This window comes from Zophobas morio, unplaced genomic scaffold (genome assembly GCF_036711695.1).
Source record: "Zophobas morio isolate AGI-343-1 ecotype UQ-CSIRO unplaced genomic scaffold, CSIRO_AGI_Zmor_V1 ptg000194l, whole genome shotgun sequence".
NCBI lineage: Eukaryota > Metazoa > Arthropoda > Insecta > Coleoptera > Tenebrionidae > Zophobas > Zophobas morio.
The window spans coordinates 208,644-217,456 of NW_026972298.1; the positions used below are offsets into that span (position 1 = coordinate 208,644).

The window sequence follows — 8,813 nt, forward strand, 5'->3', positions numbered from 1 at the left end:
ATTCCATGGTATTTTCAAGCGAAATATTTGGGGATCATCATCAACAACAATATCCCTGGCGGCCTCACGTGGACTATGTAGTGGCGAAGGTTAAGGCAGCAACCAAGTCGCTTTATCCTTTACCCCGCGGCAAGAGCACTCTTTCCCTGCGAAACAAACGGAAATTTTATTTGTCTTACATCCAGCCAAATAATGACCTACGCGTCTGCTGCTTGAACCTGGGGCTCCCACTGCCATAGCATCAGCACTTCGAGTGCGACAGAACAAATTACCGCGTTTTCTGACAAAGGCGCCGTGGTTTGCGCGAAATGATGCTCTCCTCTGGGGCCTTCAGCTGGACTCTTTTAAACATTGTCTTCCAACGCCATGCCTTGGTCCATTACGGCAGGCTCACCAGGCACACTAATCACCCCCTGGTGAGCGAAATTATTTACGAACCATAGGACGGGGCACGTTACCACCGCCTACGTGACGCGCTTAAGTGCTGGTTCTTATTATTTTTTGTTAATGTGAAAGAATAACGACACCCTGAATGCTATATGTAATAATAGATCTTCAATCACTCCTGTTTGAGAGTTCGAGTGTTAAAGTTTTTTTTGTTAACTCAATCGAGCATCAGGAACTGTCATTAATAAATAAATAAATATAACAAATCAGTGGGTTTTTCTCTTTCAGCTCTGTTTTTTTGTCTGTGGTTGAGCTCTGGATTTTTTACTCTTGCTTGTTTACTATCTACGGCCTAGCAATTTAAAAAAGGATCGCATAGGTTTGGTCTAACGATAACTTCGTAAAGTCTGGTTTAAAGAAAAAACCTTGTAGACAGATTTTTGTTAAAACCTCAAAATCTTTTAACAGTTATAATAACGGTCCCCTTTCCGAGAAAAAGTTTTCGGGTGTACATTTACTAAAGAAATAGCATGACCATATCCGAGAAATTAGGAGTTTCTAGCCGCTTAGCCTAATTTAAAAAGATTTTATGGCCATAGCTACAAGAACCGTGACCTGAAAAGGCCGGTCGAAACTACTGTCATCCACGACTTAAAAATGTAAGAATTCGCACAAAATAGTATTCAAGTAGAGCAAACTTATAGAAATTTTCGACTTCACGAACCATAACATTGTTAACGTTCTAATCTAAAACTATTAGGGCTATTAATTCAAAGCACTTATGTAATTTTAGGTTGTCCAGGGACATTCAACTTGGTATTATCGGTATTCTAAATCCACAGACCCAATGGAGGTCACATAAATATAAGCTTTAACGAAAATGTAAACTTAACTATTAAGGCCAGAAAGTAAGAGCTGCAACGATAACTCACAAACTGGCTAGTAAATTACATATACAATTTATGATAGTCATGAAAAAAAAGGTTTTAATCATCCCTTAAAACAAGCTAAGAGGATAAGAGATAATATGTTCTACGATAAAGGTAAATGACTAAATGACAAAAAAAACGTTTAGCGTGTTCGCATCAATCACTAAACGGGTATAGACGGCACTAGATTACACTGTAATAAAATAATGAACTGATTCAGTGATTTAGATAAGTAACGGAGCAGATCAAGTTTTTACACTCTCACCGTACGTCTTCTTAATATCAAGAAATTCCTTTTTTAGAGCAAGTTTCATTTCTAGAAGTTTTACATTTAAAGAGGACTTAATTGCCTCCCATATTAAAGTCACCTTCCTTAAATTGACTCCTGTTTTCGTTTCTATTCCCTTCTTTTCTCTAGTTACCCTCTTCGCTATTAAAAAACTTTTATAGATGCTGCGAATAAGAGCTTCCAAAGCGAGGGCCTTCATTCTCTTATCGCTAAATGTTGTAGAGTAGAGAGCTTCTGGGGCTTGTTTTCGACTGAGGTAAGCAATTAAGTTGGATTTTCTAAATTGGAAAACCTTTATACTCCTTAAGTTTTGGTTCACGGTAAATAACATTTTTTTTCTTTTTAATCGGTTGAGCAAATAGGGCTCTTGATTTAAAAATAATTTTTAAGCGTTTAAGCACGCCCTTTAGACTTTAAGCTCCTAACTATGCTATAGGCAGTTTTAACAATACTCTGTTCGGCCCTATAGACCAAAACAATACATAAAACCTAACCCTTGGACATAAAGCTCAAACTTCTTCACAGTCTCTAGGATACCACGTAGTTTCAATCACATTCTTACAGAATTAATTTTTACGGCCTTTGGCTTTCTTAATTGTGCATTGTAGCTATTTAACTATAACACTTTGGTCAAAAAGATTTAATTTAGATTATATATAATAAATACTACTAACTATTTCTTTTAATTTATACTTAAATATTGAAAGGGTCAAGTTATAGGCTAATGTGCCGTGCTGACTAAGAACGTTTAAAGCTTAAGAGGGCTAATGCCCATAGAAGTGGGAAGTAAAGGTAAATCTAGATGTTAAGATGCAAATAGGACAGGTATAAAGTAACGAGGACTGATGCGCTGAACCGAGAGAAAAAACTCTCGAAAGCAATTTAATAAAAGATATTGATTTTCCCTATTTCTTCTTTTCTTGTTAGTTAAGAAACGCTAGTTTAAACTAAAGTACTAAGCGAAGGACAGTCAGAAAGAGCAAACACAAAAAAAAAAAAATTCTCTTAGTTCATTGGCTAATTTTATGTTAAGAGTATAGTGGTATTTCTATTTTCTTAGCAACCGTGTTTGATTTCTTTACAACTCATAAACGGATGTTTCTTCAAGTTTTATTATGTTTAAATGGTTATGTATATTACATTTTACGTCTGTAAGTAGTTGTTTTTTTTATCTGTATTATAAACTTTTTAGCCTACTTTTCAATGAATGGCAGGTTTGCAACAGAAAAAGGTCATATGGTAAACCAGGACAAAGGTTTTTTAAGCATCAAAAAAAAAGAAATTCTTTTAAGCCTTTCTTAGCTCACGCAAAAGCGTTTAGTAAAAGAAAAGCTATTAATTACGAACTTTTTAAAATTTGCGTGAAGAGAGACTCCCCGCATTAATAAGTTCTAATCATAAAAATTCATATAATATTTAGGAAGTTGAAAGCATGAATGAACTAAGTATACCGCTGCAAAAGCTATTATAAATAATTAGTAATACTGATATATAAGCTTCCAATAATATTTTCAATGAAGAAAGAAAGTATTATATTAAAAAGTTAATTTTTATAAAATCGTATTAGAGTTTTCTTAATACATTTTAACAAGCTGGCAAAGTAAAAAAATAAGTTAATGTTTCTCTATATAAGGCCAAAAAGTAATATTTAAACATAGAGAAAAAATTATTATAAGTATCTGTTAGAAGAGGAGAATACACATTAGTATTAGCTATATCATCGTTATAACCAATATAAAATATTCGTCAAACGTTTAAAAAAACTTCCAATCATGAACTACAAAATTCGTTTTATACAAAGTCTCGATTATAAAAGTAAAATTAATATTGTGGTAACAAATTAAATTACGGTTAACTTAATGTATTTTTGTTTTATTTTCGGCTAAAATATAATTACGTAATTCTTTTTAAACTCACACTGGCTTTAAAAAATGTAATAAAGTTGTACTAATATTAAAATCTATTTAAGAGTATAAAGAAATGATTTGAGAAAAAGTTGTGGATCTTTAGTTTATATTGATCAAAATATATTATCTGCTTAAAAAATAAGGCTTCTGTTAAATTTTTAAAACAGACGCTTGTCATTCGCTGAAGGCATCACGTTTAAATAATTTTTTCTAAGCCTGTTTCCGAATTAGTAAAAAGTGTAACCACCAATAAAGAGTGTTAACAATATACTAAGAAAAACACTTAAAATCGGAGCCCATTTTAGATAATGTAGATAAACTTAGTATACGTAAGCCAATAATAAAAAGAAATGTACGAGTGTTGGACTATTAAATAGTTTTTATTTGAGTAATTAGTAATATCTTCCAACTAAACCACTTAAAGACTTTTGGTGGACCTAATGGACGGATAATGCAAAACATACCTTATCCAGAATTTAATTACTTCAAATTGGAGTTAGTAAAAAGAACTATTGTGGGTGAGGAACCTGTGAAAGGGTTTGCTTTACTTTCTGTTAATAACGGAAAAAATTGCATCAAAGGTTCGGATTTTTGTCATTTTTAGTTAATATTATTTAAATCTAATTGCTTTATGAACCATTACTATTAGCTAATTGGTAGAGTTGGCTAGACATTTTATATATGCTTTTATTTAACTTTGTGAAAGTTATTTAATAGTGGAGTGAACAAACTTCTTATTTTAAAAAACTTAGCAATTATTATTAATTCTTAGATGTCTTAATAGCCTGCCGTTGTGTGTTCAAGTATAAAACATTTGAGGGAGAGTTGGTTAACAACGTATTACACGAAGAGGTTTTTGTTAAGGGGAATGATCAGGTGGACATTAACTAATGTAATACTTTAAGGTATCAAGAAATGCTGCTCCTTTCGATGATGGAGGCATCCCCGAAGGAGATTACGATTTTCCGTTCTCTTTTACGTAATATGTAAATATAATAAAAATATATTTTATAAATATTTCCATTAATAGAAAACTTAAGTAATTTTTTTACAGTTTAAGCGAAGCACTGCCTCCTTCAATTATAGTTACCGGTGGTTGGGATAGTAGTGTGCATTGTAAAATTTGGTATGAAATTCGAGGTACTTAATGATTGTTATATTGTTAAACTACCTTATTAATTTATTTATAATAAAAGCTTATGTGATTCATAATGATGATCCTTCTTTCCCACGTAAACATTTGAGAACTTCTTTAAAATTTAAGGTTTAAATTATAGTAAATATTACAAAGGCGATCCTTTTAATAATGTTGTAGAGACTTGCCTCATATTCAGCATGTCCAGAAATTATTCCACAAGTTCATAAAAGAAAATCTTTCTCATGGAATCCAATTGATGTACTAAGGATATTAGCATATATAATATTGGTTACAAGACATATAATAATTTATATAAGGTGAAAGCAGAGCTTAATAAAAATATATACCTCAATAATGAACCCATCAGGGTGTCCATTAGTGTAAAAAATGAACTTTTAACCAGCGTTACTGCCATTAAAGTGTTGTAAGAATTAAGATTAAAAAAGTTAAAAAAAAAATAATAATTACTATTAATAAAACTTAAGTATTAAACAGTCGGTAGCGCTGTACCAAAAGGAACATTCTCAAGAGTTTTCTGTTAACCTTTCCCCTATAAACATAACACGGGGCCTTCCTATTAAGAGAAATACGGCGTTCAGGTGTTTACTTATAGCTATCTTCTTTTACTTTATACTATAATTGCTACATTAATTTTAGGGGTAACATACAGTTAACTCCGAAACTCAATGATTGTATACTAAAAAATCCTTATAATATTATTGCTTTGAAAGAAGTTTTGAGTGATTCGGTTTTTATTTTTTGTGATTTCTTTATTATTATGAAACTTCCCTAATTTTGTTTTGTTGAGAAAAAAAAATTCAAACTTGCATCAACTTCAAAGAGAATTATTTTAGAGGGTATCGAAGTTAGGTGAAGTCTTAAAAAAATATTTCTTTTATATGTTATTGTTTATTACCACCGTACAGTATATTTATAATAATTTATAAATTCCATAGGAGCTTAGCCGTCGTTTTTTTTTTTCTAAAAAAATATTTAAAATAATACACTTTACTTCAAGCTAAGTTAACTATTTACTGCTATTAGTTATTCTGTTTGCATTCGCTTTTGCTTGAATTTGGGTAACGATATCAATCTGTCGATTCCTTTTATTCTGGCTGACTCTATAAATGACCAAAGTTCTCCACCTACTTATCAGGTTTTAATAAAAAATTGGAAAAGGATATACTTTTATAAAGAGGAATATATTTTTATAAAAGACTATCGAAATTATTATATTTAAGGGTAACTGCTAATACTTATTGGTTAAAGATGTTTTAAAACGTAAACCTAAAATATAAGAAACTTTAAAAAGGCTTCTTATTACAAGGTTTATAACTTTAAAAAAAAAAATTAAAAGCTGTATGCTTTATAAGACTGTTTAAATATTAACTTTAATACACGAGGTTTGTACAAAGGTTAGCCAAACTAATATTAAGTTACTAATATAGATACAGCACGAGTTAAGAATTAGTTAAAGATTTTGAAAAAATTTAATAAGAAAAAGGAAAATAATTAAATGTTATTACTTCAAAGTTTTATTAAAAACTTAACAATTTAATAAAAAACATAAAAAATATAAAGTAGTATAATATATATTTTAGTTTAAAGGTCCGCATAAAGATGGAAATATTTTATTAGTGTATTTTATTAATTTATTAGAAATCATTTAAAAAAAATTAAAAGTAAAAAAAAAAGTATACTTTTTCCAAGAAGCCTAACAAGTAGCTTATACCAATAATCTGTAAGGTGGCTGTTGGCTCCTACGACTTTCCGTGCAGCAAAGAAGAAGAAGCGCAAAGAGAGCAGAAAAGAAACGAACGATATATAAAAAAAGTTCTATAACTTAACTTTTTACTTTTTTTTTATTTTTTGGATATATTTACTTTTTTTATTTTTTCATAAAAGCAAAACGAAGAAAGTTTACTAAAGGAAGAAGAAGGACTGCCTTCTTATGATCAAACAATGCGCAATAAAAATTTGTACAAAAAGTTACGTCCATCGAAAATAGGATTTTCCAAGCGTGTATGTTCATAATAATTTTTTATTATTAATTTTTTTTTAACTGCCTACTAATTTTAATTTACTCAGCTATTAGTAATTATAATATTTTACTTACTTAATTTTTTTTATAATTAAAGCAAAAACGATAAAAATAATAGTTTTAAATTGAGAGTGAATTAATTTAAGTTTAACTGATTTATTACAGAAGATCTAAATTAAACCTAAAAGTATTTAACATTTATTTATTATCTAAAACTTGTCTTTAAAGAAATTTTAAGATTTATTTTGTTTCTGTTTTAAGTTAAAAACTTATATTTAATAGAACAAAAAGAAAAGTTGTTTCTGAATATGTAATAGAAATAATAGCATTAATAGTAAATAAATATGAATAAATAAAAATTAAATCTGAGTAGATAATAATATTTTAAGTAATCTCTTTATTATAATATAAAAAAGTATGAATTAATTACTTAAATTAAAGATTATAATGACTCCTTCCGTTCTTTATGAAGGCAGCCGAGAGTTTCTGGAGAATAGTCACGACTTGACTCCGTATACCTTTTTATATAAATATATAGATTATCTTTTTATCAACGATTTTTTATTTTTATAGTAATAATTAAATATAAATTTTATTGTTATTTACTTTATATTATATAAACTTTTAATGTTTTACTAATTATTATTTATAAAAAATCTTTATTTGTAGAATAATTTTTTATTTGATTTAAATAAATATATTATATTATATTATTATTTAAATATATTTCTTTAATTGTAGTAGTAAATTAATATTCTCTATTAAAAGTTTTTAGTTTTTATTTTTTACTTAAAAATTTAAAAATTATTATTTAGAATATATATAAATTTTATATAAAATTATAAAAATAATTTATTTTTAGTGCATATTTTTAAATTTTAATGAATTATATTAATAAAAGTTTTTAGCTTTCATATAAAATTTAATAGTGATAATTCTATTACTATTTAGAATTTTTTGGGTTTTTAAAAATTTTATATTCTTAGCGTGTATTGAATTATTCAAAGGAAGTTTTTAGCTTGTTATCTATAAAATCTAGTATTATTATTATTTAGTTTTTTTTTTAAATAATATATAGATTGGAAACTTTAAATTTTTGTCATTTCTTTTTGTTATTTTAATATTATATATTAAAAAGTTTTAGTATTTTATTAGGAATTCGTTTATAAGTTAAATGTTTTTTAATTATTTTTAAATTTAATTAATTTTTTTTATTGGTTTTATTTAGTAATAGTTAGCTTATTATATACAACATTGAATGATGTTAATTATAAAGTTTTTATTAATTTAAAAACTATATTTATTAAAACAAGATTCTTTATTTTTATATTAATTTCCGCCATTTTTTTAGATTCAAATTTTTATTTTACTTTTTTAAATAACTTATTAATATAAAAATAAAATATAAATTCGTATTCTTTAAAAAAAATAATGTAAATTTAGAATATAGTAGTAATAGTAAAAAGTAAATAAAAACGAAAAGCATTAATTTAATTTTTTTTAGAAATACTAAAGAAGACCATCAATATTGCGCCAATCAGAGATGCGCCTGTTGTCCTGGGAACCAACCAAGGAAGAGAGATTTTGAGTTGGCCAGAGAAATTATTGCCGCCGATTTTGTAAGAAATTGGGAAAAGGAAAATTATATTCGAAATAGACTTAATGTTTTTAATTTTTTTTTTATATTTATCATTATTTATTAATTATCCTGACTCACTAATTTTTTTTCGAGAGACATTTTTTAAGGAAGATATTTTATTTTAATTGTAAAACAGAATCAGGATATCCGAAATCGAAGCCTAGGGAATTTTTCTTTATTGAAAAGATCTCTTTCTAATCCTCAAATTGCTTAGTTAAACAATAAAGTTTTTTCAAATAGGTTTACTTTTTTTAGATTTTTTTTGACAAGAAAACTGTAAAATATTAAGTCCTTATTATAATTAGTTTAAAAAAAGTTTTAAATTGTTCGAAATCTATATAATATTTTTAAATATTATTAAAATCTATATCACCTTTTCATTATTTTTAAAAAATTTTAAAACATTTATGATATTTTTTTATTTTGATTATCACTTTTGCCTTCACTAAAAGGAGTACAACAAGAATATTACTCAATTTTCTT

The 8,813-nt window shown here is 27.3% G+C and overlaps 1 long non-coding RNA gene across 1 annotated transcript; it reads left to right on the forward strand.

Annotated features, from left to right (window-relative positions):
• Positions 1–6,399: 6,399 nt before the first annotated feature.
• Positions 6,400–8,543, forward strand: LOC135145850 (uncharacterized). The gene is made up of 5 exons (XR_010283581.1): positions 6,400–6,483; positions 6,556–6,672; positions 7,133–7,203; positions 8,196–8,355; positions 8,467–8,543. It is a non-coding gene; the product is annotated as an uncharacterized LOC135145850 (long non-coding RNA).
• The last annotated feature ends 270 nt before the right edge of the window (positions 8,544–8,813 follow it).